Genomic DNA, 17,761 nt, shown 5'->3' with positions numbered 1-17,761 from the left:
CTGACTGAGGAAGTTGTCAAATAACTCTGTTTTAATATCAATTGTCTCAAACAGGGAGTCCAACGGACATCGCACAGCATGATCCCGAAACATTTAATGAAAAACAACACATTTATACTAAAAGTTTGTGATAAGTGATGTCATACTACGTGGCAAATTAAGAAAACCTATGGGAGATTGTGGTTGGCTCAAGGCGAACATCTAAGTATACTTTCTATATGGGATAGGATCATAATTGGGTCTCTACAGTCAGGTGGGCACTCATGCCTTTCCCTAGTGCAAGTCATAGTGCAAGTCATCTTCAAAAGTAATTAGAAACACAACACTTCATTGGTTCTTAAGCTATAAGGCTCTTCGCTATACAGCTCTCTACAATTGGTTGGCACACTTGCACCCTTCTGGAACATTCAATGCTCTAGCAGCATGTAAGCTGCTACCCCAGGTGCTGGTGGGTGAACTTGACTGTATCTCCCCACCCAATCAGCCCGATATCGCTCATCGCCCATGCCGTCTGCCATTCATATTATCTCTGAACTCGGTCTTGTAGTAGCTTCTCTTCTCTGGAAATATAAGGGAGTGTGAGCACTCGCTATGCCCATCGTTTATTTTCATCCTCAGCTCATGTAATCAGAGACCATGAATTTGCTCATATTATGGTATTAAATTGTCTTTAATAAAGAAACTTGGCACTCGTGGTGTTCTCTCCTTGCAACTTATCAAGGGTTGTCTCGGCTTCTCACGTTTTACTGTTCTTCGCAGCTGATAAACAGTTCTTGGCTGCTTTCATACTTTGACATCCAGCCAGGCAGCCCCTTTTGTCTTGCTTCGAATTTGAGCCTATTCTTTTCTGCAACACACGTAGCTTCCAATCCGTCTTCCTTCATGGAGACTCGTTACTAAAATGTATCATCGAATGTCCAGAACTCTATATACATATATGTTGGCGGCACCGCTTGCAGTCTATATACTACGTATAGCCAGACTTATGAATACTTAGTCTACTTGTGTTGCAGCATCTGTTCAATTGTAAAACGGCTTGTGTTTTCTGCAGTGCTCTTTACACATGCAATCTTCATTCCGCACATGAAAGTCTTCTCGATTCTTTACTTTGCCATCAGATTCTATATAACCTATGCATTCTCTTCTCTGATCATCCTTCCCGACGCGTCACTCTCATAGTCTGTGATGTCATCAGCTTCTTCTTTCAACATCTTCACACTTCTTGAGGTGCTCCTTTCAGGAGACCATCAGTCTATCGGGGGTGCTTCTCATAGGGTCTTCTCAACGGATACTTTGTCTGAAAGATTCTTTGTTGTATAGGTACCATTACTGGTGTTGCACATGTCGCAATTCCCGGTTTCCAGCATATAGGCAAAATAGGGGTGGGACTTCCTGTAGAGGCATTCGGCTGCTCCTCTACACTAGATATGAGTTTGGTGGATTTTGCACTGAAAACTCTGCAAGTGGAAAGCATCCTTGCAGAAGTCGAGTATTAACCGAATTCACCTGATTAGCAGTAGACCTATAAGGTTGCAGTAAACCAAGCCTCATTACAAGTTGGACAGTATTCTGGCAGTAAATCAGTTGGAATACCACCCAACGGAATGTCCATTACCGCCACTCAGTCTGGCGGATTTACCGCCGGGTTACAAGTGGTGGTAGCAGTGTTAGTTCCCATTAATTTGGAGTGCATAGGACTCCATTTGGGATTTTGGCTGAATTACTGCGGCAGTGATTCCATGGTGGTAATTCTGCCAATTTTGCCATATTTGGATGAAAAGCCCCTACAAGGGTATGTGTTTATAATGTTGGTAACATGATCTCAGGGGTGATCGGGAGACCTACCATGAACTACTTAATGTATTAAAGAATGTACTCATCTAAACAAAACATGATATTGGAGTGTTGTTAATACAGGAACGTAATCATACATACACATAGACAATGGCTGCAGCATGTACCATAGAACTACAATATTTTAAATCTGGTCATTTTGTATAGTAAAATAATGAATGCTACCTTGTCAGAGTTTTCAGTAATATTAACCACAGAAAAAATAGCTAACAATTCAAGACTTACTACACATTTGTGTTAGTAGAAACAATACATACGAAGACCCACAATGCATACAAATCAGAGGCACATACAGGGAAACTAAAGTAAGGAAGAAGGAAACATCACCAGAAAATGTCAATAACATTAAAGTTCATCTTCATGTATACAAATGAATTGTGTGTTAGAGGCCTGCTTATTGCCACATATATGTGCACCATGAGCTGAGACCAAACCTTAAGGAAAGTACTTTAAGAAAGTACAACAAGGTTAACGTCTAGATATATTGTATCTTTTCAATTTCCATATTCTGACTGTATGTGAACAAAAACACCTGGTCTGGATATGTAAGTGAACAAAAACAAGTGGCCTAAATATGTGATGTCATCAGTGATGTCATCAATGACATTTGTGATGTCATCTTTGATCTCCTGGGTGTTAGCAGTGCACAGTGGTGGTACAAGTTAATGCTTGCTTAGCTTACCATAACTGGTGAATTTCTGGGGGTTTTCGGTTTTACTTTTAACCATAACGTCCATATGACACGTTTGTTTAATTGAATTCAATAGATTTTTATTAGTGCAACTTAACCATAACGTCCCTTTAACAAAGTTCTTTCATTGACTATTACTCTGATCAGAGTTTCCAAGCCAACTGTACTTGAGAGCAACGTTTGTAAATATTACTCCTTTCATCACCTGAGATGGCAATTTCATCAACATAATGCCACTACTGTGGCACCGAAATATCCCTCATTAATGTCTGAAACAGCCTGCCCTAGTTGTCTCCTTTTCAATCAACTTTGGTCTAAGTCCATTCACATGGTTGGTCTGTCCCCAGCACATGCGTGACGAATGTACGTAAATATAACCAAAACCAAAATCTCAAACTACAAAATGACGAACACACAATAGGTTCGTATTTTATATTTCGAGATTATTTTTCTTTTGTCCCCTGCAGCACATGTTGTGTATGCAGGGGACTCCCATGTGACCCCCGCAGACCAAAATACGGAATTAGGGGAGCGGGGTACACCCCCCGCAACCCCTGCTCCCCTAATTCAATATTTTGGAATACAAGATTTTTGTAGTCCCAAAATGCGGGACTTTGGGTGATGCAGGATTTTAAATACGGTATTTTCATTGAATACCGCATGCGGTTGCTCTATTCTCAGGCACATAAGCTGTCAGGCCTGCATCATAGCCAGAGCATTTCTGGATTAAAGGTAGAGCTGTTTGTGGAAGCGAACAGCCGTGGTTGCTGTGTGCAATTGTCTTCACTGACGCCCGCCTTTTCATCTTTGTTTTTATTTCAGCCATTTAACAAAGGCACATGGATAGGAATATTATTTGCTCCGTTCATTCGGTTCAAATACAACAGCTTAATATGGTGGTGTTTGAAATGTTCCTTTCCCAAGATAAAACTCTACATCACTGATGCTCTACTTTAAATATTATATTAAGTGTGGTCTATTAACTCTTCCGGCACGGCATAAAGTTATTGTTAATACACAAAAATCGCATAGTACGTATTTTAAACCTGGTGTGCAAATTCAGGGAATGAACATGAGGCCTAGGAGAACTGGTAGAATCTGTTTAATGTGATCATTAATCCAATGTCGACTTGTTCATTCCCTGCCAGAGGCCGGGGGCAGCATGCGACTCATTCCAAAGAGGGCAGTACTAGTAGTAATACAATGTAATCGGAATTAACCATTAACAATCAAAAAACAGACTTGAAATGTACATGTTTCAGACTTTGTTCCACTTTGGTCAACTACTGATTTTTCACTTGGGCAAGCCTCAGAAACAAAATGGAGTTCTGAGAAGGTCCATGTGTGTGCTCATTTGTCCCCCCCTTTCCCCCCGCCCCCACACACACACATACTACGTCTGTCTGGGCTTTCATTTCTCGCATTATGGCCCTTGTCCTGAGTCACGTCTGTTGGCAGTAAATAATATCGTCCCCAAAAAACTAAAATTGTATTATTATTATTATTATGATCAATATATATTATTATTATAATTATACTTTGCTTTTCATTAATAATATAGCTGGTTTGACCATGCTGACTGTAAAAAGTGGCAACCAAAATTAAATTGTGCAAAAAAGGTCGATTTAGCAACAGCATACCACTATAGCGTAATATATATTTAAAGTGAAATTAAAACTCATAACCAAAGCTCTTGTTTTTTCTCACCTCTCCAGGAGAGGGTGCCTTTATTTTATGGTTCATTCAAGTTACTCTGCTCATACTCTTACTGTGTTCATTATTAGTGATTTATTTTAATATATATTTAAAGTGACATCAAGACTATACACAATCTATGCTCTTGTTTTTTGCTGTTGTCTGGCGGAAGGTGACTTTATTTTATGGTTTCATTGTCTTGAGCATACATACTCTCCATAAATGTGTGGCTTGCTGCTACTCATCTGGACCCGCCCCTACTCTTGGTTGCATTTTTAGATGCGGTTGAGTGTGGAGCAGCAGTCTGAGTTGCCTCCACACAAGTCACCACTGGCCATCCATGAAGGTTTCAATGCATCTCATGTTATTATTTCTTCTCCCGATATAGCGCTGTAGATCAGCACACAGCATGCACCATCACAGCCTTGATTCCTTTAATGAATGGCATTTTATTAGTTCTCAATTCCTAATTTCTTTTGTAAGGACGTTTGCAGGCCCATACACTGTTCAGCTTCTCAGACTCCTACAGCCCTTACAGATTCTATCCTGGTTAGGATCCGAGCCAAATATCTTTCAAGTGCATTGGAACCAAAATCATCACCCTGAATTAATGTACACCTGAGTAATGAAGACGTTTAAAGACCCGGGCTGGTAACATGCTAGCAAGGGGCAACTGGTCTAGCAATCCAGACAAGGGCTTAAGTTCCTTAGTACCTCAATGTTGGTATGGTTGTGGTGTGATGGAAAGACTGCATGTGGAACAAAAAACAAAAAATCCTGGTGACAGGTTGTCAAGAAGCTATAAAGTAGGGGAGGCTCCAACAAGATAGCAGGAAGTTAGGCCTGTAAAAGGAAGTATTATGGCAAGGTTTTTAACCATTCAATACTGTTTTAGCCACTTGGTGTAGTGGCAAACTAGATTTCCTAACCTAATCCCGGTCACCCAGGTTTCCGGAAATCTCTGCAGCTATGTTTTTTCCTGACAGTATTTAAGATCCCATCAGACAAAGTTCAGAACATTGCAATGTGCAACAAAGACCTAGAAGAAACCCCTGGCATATCATGGGGATCTCACAGTGGAAAAGTGGTCAGTGTGTACCTCAAAAGATATCCAACACATGTTGTACTGTTGGAGTCATAGAAATACCAACTGAGAACTAGCATCAAAGTTATTGCAATAATAAAAGAAAACAAACTTCAGAATCAAGATACATATTGGGAAGTGGTCTTAATGTTCAAGTGAGACATTGCGTGAAGAAAGGGACAATCTTATGCCCCATGAGCTGAACATGAGGAGTATAGTTCATAGAGTCTCACAGGGCCTACCTAAGTACTGTTTTACCGCCGGAAATATCAAGCTGGAAATCACTGGAAAGTAGAGCAAGAACCTCTGAAAAAGAGTCATCCCAAAAACTGCAAACCTCAAACACACCTCAGGCCCGGGAGCCGATTATAAGAATACAGATACGTCACTCCTTGTCCATATAACACATGTAATGTAACCCATTAGGTGGGTACACAGGTGGGAGTGTTCAAGGCAAAGGAAGTACGTTATAAAACCTGATGTTTCCTTGTTTCTTATAGATCACTACTTTTCTAATGATAATCACATGGAAGAAGAGTGATGAATACCAGAGGGATTCATTCCATCATAAGTCACTTGCAGCTTTCCACATTTCTACCGCCTCCACCACCCGATTTGCATGCTTGCTCCAAACACTATGTGGGAAGAAGGCACGAGTTTAAGGGAAAACTGATCGATTCACATTGCTCTTTTGACCAGATAAGAATCTTAACAAAATGTCTTAAAGACGAACACAAACACAAAGACACAGCTAACAAATCGTTGTGTGAGTGTTCAAAGGTGGCTTGCATATTCTCAGCCTCTAGACAACACTTGACACACAGTCACTTACATTCAAGAACCTAAGACAAAAAGTAGAGCACTTGTACATAGGCTCTCATCCAGCTCCTATGGCTGCCCCATTGGTCTTCCAAGTCGTCTGGTCAAAAGATGTAAAATAATTTTTTGTACAACTGTTCATATTATTGTATTTTTAAATGTAAACCGCCAGGAGGCCAATTTAGTCAGCACACTGATTCTTCACTGATTCGTGAGTGGTCTCTCTATACAGGCTTTGTGGGCATATTGAGGCACACTGTAAGGGTGGAAGATGGAGTGGCTGTATCAATGCTAGAAAAAAAACATACAATCCTATTTGTGAACTTGTACTGAAACCCAGCTAGATGTAAGATGGAGGAATAACAAAACTTCTTGAGGACTGGGTTATACTCTTTCCCAATAGTCGAATCATCATAGGGGGGACTTCAATTGTGATTGTTTGGAGGGCTCTAAAATTAATAATGGATCCATCTCGAACAAGGCAATCATGAAAAATGGTCAAAAGGGCAGTATATGGGATACCTATTTGGCTGAATATGAGCTAATGCAATTAGATACGAAAGAGGAAGATCATACTTTAACATATACATGGCACAGAGGTAGTTACTATTCTAGGATAGAATATTTCTATGTGGCCGCATCAATTAAATGTAATTGCAGAGGAGGGAAAATTGTGGACCGCGGTGTAGGTGATCATATGATACTGGAGTTGGATTTACTAAAAGAAACCCCTGTATTTGAGATCAATCCTATGCTTGCATTCCTTGACCACGACCAACCATGTCTATCTCTCAGTTTGAACAATAGGATAAGTATAGATTTTGTGAATCTACTGGGCTCAGAGGTTTATTCCTTTGGAGTCCTTAGTAACATAAACTTGGACCCTTCAAATAAAGCTGATATCATTTCTAAGATGTTTCTTAATTGTTTAAGGACAATTGTTGGATCACTAAAAACAAGAAACCTGAAACCCAAATGTCATGCATATAGCAACGCAGTTGATGAGTCTAAACATTGTAAAAATAGAAACATTAGATCTCTACAAAAGTTACATCTCTCATATGCTGAATACATAGTAGACAAAAGACGTATATGCCAGACCCATAATAACCATGTTAAATCTTTGAAAATTGGCATTTATTTAGGTGCAATCAGGCTAGGATTAGAAACCTCTATAATAACAACTTGAGAGCATTTTGGTCCATAATGAATAAAACCATTGGTCAAACTAGAGGGAATATGGACGCTCTCATTAAAGAGGAGGTGTGGGTTAACCACTTCATTGAACATTGACGGCATTTGATATTTTTAGTGAAGTCTGGGATCCCTGTGAAGGAATTTACTTGGTGGGACGATGTCCTTGGGATAAGGAAGAGATCGTTTGGGCCATCAACAAACTTAATCCATCTAAGGCTGCTGACCGAGATGGCATTCCTGCATTTGTCTTAAAAAAGACTCCATCTTGTGTGCCTCTATTTTAAAAATAAAATGGGATATGATTTTCTTTTCAACTGCATAAGTACATGTTATCAGTCCTTAAAAATTCCCATATACAAATAAGGTGAGCCCCTCGATCCTTCTAAATACAGACCAATAGCTCTCACGGATGCCTCTTCAAACATATTTGCTATTTTAGTTCTGAGGGATTTGGAAAGTGTAATGCTGCAATTAGACATTTTGTCACACTTTCAGGAGGGTTTCTGTAAAAGAATGGGGACTGCACTTTTTTTCTCCATAATGGCACATCTTTTGGAGACAACTAAGCACAGTCAAACAGGTCCAATCTTTATGGCATCGTTAGATATGGTATCATACAAAAATGTCGCCCTCATTTGTGCGCCCCCACAGACACTGCGACTTTGGAGGCACACAAATGAGGGTGACATTTACTGCACCCAAGCAGAGCGGGGGTGGCGGGGGTGTCCCCTACTCTTCCTGGGAGCAGTAATGGGGGTCAGGGGTTGCGGGGGTGTCCCCCGCTTACCATTTCGGAAAGCGGGGGCAAGTAAAAAAAAAAAAAAAAAACAAGCACTCTGCCGCATCAACTCCAACCCACGTTAGTGGGAAGAGCTGACACCGCAGGGATCACAGAGTGCGGGCGGCACACGCAGAAGTGTGCCGCCCTAAAGGTAAGTGGGGTGGGGGGTTGGGAGGAGTAATGCAGGCAAGCGGAAGCGGGCACAGTGATCGAAATGATCACTGCAACGCACCGAAACTGCCGTTGGCATTTTCGGCGTCGCAGTAGCGGGCGGCGCAGTGATCACATAGATCCTTAGATATGACCTATGCATTTTACTATGTAATTAGATCCATTTTATGGTAGAAATGTCTGAGATATGGAATACCAGCGAGCTTAGTACAGATGATGTCAATGCTCCATCGTAACATAGAATCCGGATCTCTCAGGTAGGCTCCCTGACAAGAACAATTCTGACGTTTACAGGGGTAAAGCAGGGTTGTAACATGGCTGCAACTCTATTTAATCTTTATCTTAGTGATATAGACGAAATGTGGACCAGAAAAAAAATTACTCCTTTAAGATTGGGTAGGTTAAGACTTCATTGAATAGCATATGCTAATGACCTCATATTTTTTGATAGAACAGCTATGGGGTTGCAAGCAAAGCCAAGCTTATTCCTGCAGTATGCCATTGATAACAATCTACAGGCAAACGTACTTAAATAAAAATTCGTGGTCTTTTTAGGGTCGCAAAGAATAAAAACTATGGTATGGACTATGGGGTCAGAAAGGATTGAACGAGTTTTGCAATTACTATATCTTGGGTATAACTTATGCAACTCATCATCTATGATTACGTGGAAAGAGTCTTTAGTGGTAAAACTCCGATCTCTGGTTTCTCAAATTAAATGTCTCTTTGGTAAGGTCTTCACATTTTAATTGTTACCAGTATTGATCTATTATTTGTTAAAGGTGTTACCCATCATACTTTATGGCCTATATAAGTGCTTGATGGACTTGGGTAACTACCTTAACTGTCATCAGGGGCGTGTATGGAAAGAGGTGCTTGGGTTTTCCTGTTCTCTGCCAAAAATCTAATTTTGAGCCAAGAGCTGGGGTTAGTGTCCTTATCTTCAAGGCTTCTTTGGAAGAAACTGCTAAATTATTCAAAATTCTTAGATCCACCTCGTAATTCTTTATATGAGGATTTGAGTAGGATGTTGAAGGAATCTGCCCCCAAGTCTGTGATGCAGTATGGGTGAAAAATACATTCCCTTCTGTGCTCTATTGATTAGTTATGAGGAATTAAATTGTCGTCCAGAGAGCACCAAGAAGAAGCACTTTAATCATGATTGGACGAACACTATCCAGTCTTTGGGTACCTATAGTCTCCATAAAGAATACACATGTTTTCTAAGGAAAAGGGATCAAATATTCCCCAATTTAATATGATTCCCTTGAAACTACGTGCGCGCACTTTATATGAGATTTCGATTGAATCCATTTTTAACTATGGAACGTTGTAAACAGTGGGATGCTTTTAAGGCTAAAGGAATGAATATACACTGTAAATTGTGTAGTAACCCTTCAGAATTGGAAACCTTAAAACACTGATTAACACATTGTCCATACTTTAGGCCTTTAAGGATAGAATTATTTGGCTTTGACTGTGCAAGTGAAAGCAAATTCACCTTAAATCATTTTTGGGCAATCCTTATATGAGGTGATAATAATGCACTTATAATAGCCTTAAGTCGATTTTTTATTGATATGGACTCACGATTATAGAACTGTGGCATAATGAAATGTTTGAAATGTGTTTAAATATGTATTAATTGTCCGGAAGTTTGTAATATTATGGGGGTAATTCATAGAATTCAGCGCACAAGTGGCGCACGCAGCTGGCCCACAGTGTGCGCGTGCGACAGTCTGCGCCAGCCGCGTGCGCTGAAATCCATTTACGCGCACAGCGTATTCATGGATTTTAACATCCAAAACCAGCCGTGGCGCAGAGTGGCGCAGCGACCCTGCAGCAGCGCCAGTTACGCCCCAAACCCCTCCCCGTGCGCCATGCACAGCGCACAAATCCAGTACATGGCGCACAGGCACCCAACCATGAAAACGCCTGTAAAACTCCCCGCGCACCCCTCCGAATACATGTACACCCCTGCATGGGGAGTTTGACACGCAAATAACCCTGTGCGAGCAGGGTACGTGTATAACTGGGGTTCGCAGGAAGTTTCACACGCGATTGGCCCTGTGCGAATGGGGTACATGTATTACTGGGGTCCGCGTGGAGTACCACACGCAATTGGCCCTGTGCGAGCGGGGTACGTGTATTACTGGGGTTTGCGGGAAGTTTCACACGCGATTGGCCCTGTGCGAGCGGGTTACGTGTATTACTGGGGTACGCGGGAAGTGTCACACATGATTGGCCCTGTGCGAGCGGGGTACGTGTATTACTGGGGTTCGCGGGGAGTTTCACACGCAATTGGCCCTGTGTGAGCAGGATACTTGTATTACTGGGGTTCGCATGAAGTGTCACACGCGATTGGCCCTGGGCGAGCGGGGTATGTGTATTATTTGGGTGCGCGGGAAGTTTCACAGGCGATTGGCCCTGTGCGAGCGGGGTATGTGTATTACTGGGGTTCGCGGGGAGTTTCACAACCGATTGGCCCTGTGCTAGCGGGGTATGTGTATTTCGGGGGGCGCAGGGAGTTTCACACGCGATTGGCCCTGTGCGAGCGGGGTACGTGTATTTCGGGGGTGCGTGTGAAGGTTCACACGCGATTTCACTGACAGAGCGGGGTACGTGTATTTCGGGGGTGCGCGTGAAGTTTCAACGCAATTTCGCTGTCAGAGGCTTCTTTGGAAGAAACTGCTAAATTATTCAAAATTCCTAGATCCACCTCGTAATTCTTTATATGAGGATTTGAGTAGGATGTTGAAGGAATCTGCCCCCAAGTCTGTGATGCAGTATGGGTGAAAAATACATTCCCTTCTATGCACCCCCACCCCCCAGCAGTGAGGGGCACATGCCAGCAGGCCCCCACTCATGTCCCCCTGCTCCCCCATCCCCCAGCAATGAGGGGCACCTGCCAGCAGGCCCCCACTCATGTCCCCCAGCACCGCCATCCCCCAGCAGTGAGGGGCACCTGCCAGCAGGCCCCCACTCATGTCCCCCTGCACCCCCACCCCCAGCAGTGAGGGGCACCTGCCAGCAGACACCCCCTCATGTCCCCCTGCACCCCACCCCCCAGCAGTGTGGGTCACCTGCCAGCAGGCACCCACTCATGTCCCACTCATGTCCCCCAGCACCCCCACCCCCAGCAGTGAGGGGCACCTGCCAGCAGGCCCCCACACATGTCCCACTCATGTCCCCCTGCACCCCCGCCCCCCAGCAGTGAGGGGCACCTGCCAGCAGGCCCCCACTCCTGTCCCACTCATGTCCCCCTGCACCCCCACTCCCCAGCAGTGAGGGTCACCTGCCAGCAGGCCCCCACTCATGTCCCACTCATGTCCCCCTGCACCCCCACCCCCCAGCAGTGAGGGTCACCTGCCAGCAGACCCCCACTCATGTCCCCCCCTACATGAAATAAAGATGCACAATCATGGCCCACTTCCACACCAAAATACCACAGCACGCCACCCCATTCTTGAGACGCAATGATTTCCCAATCCACCCCACACTGACATGCCTAGCTCAAGACACAAACCAAAAGTCAACTATGTACATCAACACATGTCCGTCACACACACACACTGGTTGGCATTGATTGTGTAAACCCACATTTTCACATGCATTAACCCAATGAGCGAATCCCACACATGGAACTAAAATATCAAAATGTATTATGTACCTAAATAAAGCAATGAAATGAAAGCATAACAAAATAGCAAACATGAAATGAAAAGCATGTGCAAAAGATGAGTAAATGAAAAGTATAACCAATCCAAAGAAATCTGAAAGAAAAATAGTCCTAACTCTCCCTCCACCAACGCAAATACAAAGGAAACGTAAAAAGAAAAATCCATTAATCCATGGTGAAATCAAAAGAAAAGGTTCTAAATAATCCATTGTCCAACTATGTACAATCCATAGTCCAAAAGAAAAATCCATTAGTCCATGTTCAAAATCAAATGAAAAATTCAAATAAATCCATTGTCCAACTATGTACAATCCATTGTCAAGGGTCCATGAGCCCAACGAAAGAAATGAAACCTACCTAAGAAACTACCTAATAAAAAACTATATACAAATGTGTGTGGCATAGTCCATTCACCACAAATCAAAGGAAACGGAAAAGGAAACCTAACTCTAAAAACTATTTACAATGGCAGCGGGCTAGTCCGACGGCTCACTTCCCGATGTCCCGGGCCAGCGCATCATCGAACTCCTGCTCGATGTCCCGGAGGCGGTCCTCTTCCATGGCCCTGAGGGTTCGCAGGGACGATGACATGTGGACCTCCAACTCCCAGCGAATTGCCTCGAGGCACTCGGCCTGCCTCAGAGCCCTCCGCATGGAGTTCTCCGCCCTGACCATTGTGAGCTGTGCCTCTGCCGCCCGCTGCCGCTCCGCATCTATGGCCTGGCCCAACCGCTGTTACACGGAAGACACTTCCAATCCTGGGTCCTCCTGCCCTCTGGCCGATGCCTGCCCCTCCGATGTTGAAGGCACCGAGCCATCATGGCTCCCACCTTGTTGCTGCTGCTGCTGTGCCTGTGCCCTGGCTCTTGCTGCCTGCACGTCCTCCTCCGGCTGGGGTGCAGTTGTTGAGGTGGCGACCCCTGCTGGACGTCCGACTCCTGACTGTGACAGGGATGTGTCCTCCACCAGCCTGGCCGCAGGGTCAGAGGCAGCTCCACAGGGTACCCAGGTGATACATGGGTGGGAAGATGGCATGGAGGATGACTGGCGCATAGGGGGTTCAGGTGAGGAGGGGGTCGGAACAAGGTCCAGCAAACGGAGGAATCCGGCCCTGTTGACCCGTCCCAGTAGGTCAACACGGTCAACGAGGCATTCGAGATGACGTGCAGTGTCCTCACGAAAACACTGCAGGTCACCTAGCATGCCCCATTGACGCAACGCCATCCCACTCAGGACAGGCTCAACCTGGTCACGGATAGCCACGTCCGCAGGGAGAGGAAGGCCAGCTGTTGTAAGCGGATCCCCTCCTTGAAGACAGGTCTGGACGTAGGCATCCCTGCTGGTGCAGGATGATGCAGTCACAGGGTCGGCGACAGGATTACACACAGGCACCTCTGCGGCAGTCTGTGCTGCCTCCTATCCCTGCCCCTGCACTGCACCACTAGCACCAGTGGAATCCCCACCTCCAGACCCCCTGTCTGTCCCTTCCATGGCCTCCTCCTCCACCAAACCCCCACCAACCTGGATGACTCTGTGCCATCTTCCTCCGTCGGACCCTGTGGGGTCTCAGATGCCCCTTCTGCTGCCGAGGAGTCCAACTCCAACCTCCGCCTCTTAGACCTACCCTCGGCAGCTGCGGCCTGGGACGCGGCACCGGACTCCTCACTCCCTGACGAGATGACAACCTGGGAGGGGAGCCGGGCCTTGCGTCTCCGGCTGGCGGTGCAATCCCTGTCGCCTTGCTCCACAGCACCTTCTCCGCCCTCTTCATCAGTTGACGCTGCAGACAGGGAGAGATAGGACACAGGCATCAGGGCACTGTACAATGGACTGATACACACATGACAGTTGCACATGAGTGGCAGTGTCAAACTTCCCCAACACACATGTCATTTCAACTCACACACATGGGCAATTCCACAGCAATATTGCACCAAGCAGCACCATCCATACACATGCAACAGCATGAGCAGCCGAAGGTGAGCCTGACATCACATGAAACACAGGGAGTGCACAAGACATCCACACACGCCACCATACTTACATGCATGTGTACATCTCCACCAACTGTCGCAGTGATGAGATCGCCATCCATGTCACATCTGGCATTCAGCCTTCTACATATCAGTGTCACATGCATCCATGTTGCATCACAGTTGTCAAATATACACACATGCACATGTACACAGTGCAGATACATACAGCTGGAACCAACATCCATGTGTGACACCACAACCATGCCAACGTACATACACAGTAATTCATACATGTGTGCTCCCACATCTGTATTTGGCCTGCATGCTTACCCACACATACACCTTCCATGTGTCTCACACATGAGAGGACTCGCATGTGTCAGCCTCACGCCCCTGTACATACACATCCATACATGGCCCTACAAAAACACATGTGCAACCTGCACACTACTGGCACACCACGACACGCACAGCATCCAATCAGTATGCATGTACACTTACCGCTCGACTCCAGACGGGTCTGCCTCTCAAGGACCTGGATGTGGAGCGCTGGGCATAAGCGTTCCAGGACCCTCATTTGGTGGTCAGACAGGTGGCCCCGGCGCCCCTTGGCATCCGCTGCTTTCAAGAGGCGCCGGGCCTTGTTGAGGGTCCTGGACCTGAAGTCCTCCCAGCGCTTCTTGACATGTTTGAAGTCGCGGACTGCCACCCCCTCCTCGTTGATGGCAGTCACGATGTCCATCCAGATCCTGGTCCGTCCTTCATAGTCGGCGCGAGAACTTCCAAAGAGGGCATCATACTGCCCCAGGACTTGCTCCACCAGGACACCAACTTCCCTGGCACTAAAGCTGGTGGCCCTCTGCCTCCCTGGCTGGGGGTTTCCAGTGGTGCCAGATGGTGGTGTGCCCGACATGGCAACCCCAGAGGCAGGTGTGGGTGGGCAACTGGGTCCTGGGGCTGGGCTGTGGAGCGATGGTATCCCAGTCGGGAGTCTTCAGTTCCAGGAGGGGTGGTCACAACAACTGCACCCCTGCAGATGGCTGATGTGCAGGCAGCAAATAGCAGGGCACGTGAGCAGCAGGCAGGCAGGCAGCAGCAGATGGTAAGTGGGAGCGTGCTCGGGGCTCTGGGGGGCAGTAAATCGGCCTTCTGGGCAGGAGCGTGGTCTTCCGTGTGTTGTTGCGTGGCCAGCTTAATACGGAGTGATTTGGCACGTGAAGAAATTGCACGTCTGCCTGTAATTTGAGGAAAGGCCCTTAGTGCGTAAGTGCGTCTGTGATGTTACGCGCACGGGCGTTTCCCTCATGACGTGGGCATAGTGGTTCAGGGTGCCTGAAAAAACTGCACGTCTGTGTGTGAATGCGTGTAATCCGAGGAAAGGGCCTACGCGTCTGGGATGTGACGCGCAGGGGCGTTTTCCTCAACACAAGTGCATGTTCATCGTACACGTGCAAAAACTGCATGTCCGAGTGTCAACTCATGTAATTGGAGGAAAGGGCCTTAGTGCGTACACGCGTAAGTGAAGTAAGTGTGGGCCGGTTTAAAAGGTACGTGTAGGACGCCATTTCCTTGTACGTGCTTTTCGTGGAGAGCGAGTGGGTGAATTCTGCACTTCTTGTCAGTTCACACGCGATTACTTCACAGCATTTCAAGTTCCTACTCCCTGTTACCTCTGACAGCGTTCAATTTTTTTGTTGGGCCTGTTTCCTCAAACGGAATTTACTTCTTCTTTTGTCCTGTCTCCTCAGACAGCGTACAATTCTTCTTTTGGCGGGGATGTTGCCACGTTCTTTTTCCAGGCAGACGGTGATTCGTGCACGTGTTTACCAACTGTGCTTGCCCCGTGTGTCGCGTACCCCTTCAGAGGTCATTGTAGGCTGCGTGTATTACGTGTACGCTTAATTTTGTGTTTCTGGGTGCCACAGCATAGTGCGGGTTCATTTTTCCACGCACGTGGTCTACGAGGGGTTGCGTGCAAATTATTTTTTGTTTTCGGGGTGCCTGTGCGTTGCGTGACCCGTCATCTTCCCCCAGAAGGTCACAGACAGCCTTGCTAAAGCACTAGGGTACGAATTCCATCTAGTACCCAATCCCTTTAACCCCCAATTGCCCAGGACAATTGTTTACTGCTACTCCCATCCGCACAAGAACATCAGTGCCATGGTTGGGAGGCGGCCAAGCAGTAAGGGAGGCAAAGGTGGCCGACCTCCGAAAGGTGGGCGTGGTAGGGGGCGTGGCCAGGATTTGCAGGGTGCCCCTAGACCCCCATGTGTGGAGGAGCAATCAGGGACACTCATGCCCCCCCATGGTTGTGGGAAACATAGCTGACACCATCCCACCTCAGCCCTTGTTGGACCAGCCCATTGTGGCACCTGAACCGGCACAAGATGACTCGCAGGCTGACTTCCAGGTCAGCAAGTCTAAGCCATGTGTGGCGGTGCAAGTTGGTGTCACCAGGCCACGTGGATCTGGAGCAGCTATGTCATCTGCTGCCCCAAGTAGGCAGGGTGGGGAGGCTGCAGGGGCAGCTGCAGCTCAATCCACCCCAGCTCTGAGTCTCCCAGCCGGGACAGTGTCGGTCCCGGTCCATCATACCGACGTTGCCCCTGCCAACATCACCCTGCAGCCAATGCCTGCCCCAAGACCTATGGTCATTGTGCATTTGCACACTCCTAGTACGCAGTCCACCGGCACTTCTGCCCCTACTGACCAGAGCGGCGTAAGCCACTCAGGATCCGCACCACCTTTGAAAAAGAGGAAGAAGGGTGCTCTGGCACTACAGGCTGAGACCCCAGACACGGCTACACACTCCGGCACGTCAAGGAAGCCTAGCTTTAATGACGCCGAACTTGATGCACTTGTGGCCTATGTGTCGGCACATAGCCGCGAAATGGTGGTGACTGCAAGGTGCAAGACCACACCTGGTCAACGTAAGGCACACTGGCAGACCATCGCGGGCATCATTAGTGCCCTTGGATTTGTGAAGCACACAGCTGATGATTGCTACAAGCGGTGGAATGACCTGAAATGCAGAGCAAAGAACAAGCTGGCCTCAAATCATGCTTCTACTCTGGTGACTGGCGGTGGGTCTCCACAAGAGGACAACCAACTCACTGAACATGAGTCTGTTGCTGGAACCTTCATCACAGAGGAACAGATCCAAGGCGTGGGAGACCTACCAGATTACGACGCATTGTCCGGTGAATGCCCATGCATGTGTGTGAAATCCATGTGTATGTTGTGTGGCTGACAGGTTCTGATTGAGTGCCAGGTGAGGGTGTGTGCACTTGAGTGGTATGGGTCACCCATGTGCTTCCTCCAAAACATTCACTGGCCTTGGATTTGGGTACGACAGTATCCCTTCTGCCCACAGTAGCCATTTAGCGCCACATTACTTCAGTTGCCCTTGAACTGTCATCTTGCAACAACATTGTTCAGAATTTTTCAGTGTTCATTCAGGCTGATAGTTTCAATTCTCCCACTTTTGCAACGCATTTTCAGCCCTATTGTCACATATGTGAAATGCTTCTGTCATTGGTTACACCCCACATTGACCCACATTTGTTACCTTGTTATGTGAATGATTAGACCATTCAGGCTGATTGAGTATTGGCCTGCTCACATTGATTTTTGGTGCCTGTTTGTATATGGTACATGATAGTTGTTTCCTGTCAAGTTTAAGTGACCAACCATTGATGTGTACATCTGCCTGCAATCACTGTATTCTTGTACACTGGATGTGTTGCAGTGAGTGGCACATGCGTATTTTGTCACACTATGTAGCATTTTTCATCTCATCATGTCCATCTCACAT

The sequence above is a fragment of the Ambystoma mexicanum genome, chromosome 12 (genome assembly GCF_040938575.1).
Source record: "Ambystoma mexicanum isolate Mex_15411 chromosome 12, UKY_AmexF1_1, whole genome shotgun sequence".
Classification (NCBI taxonomy): Eukaryota; Metazoa; Chordata; class Amphibia; order Caudata; family Ambystomatidae; genus Ambystoma; species Ambystoma mexicanum.
This window is presented reverse-complemented; position numbering follows the sequence as displayed.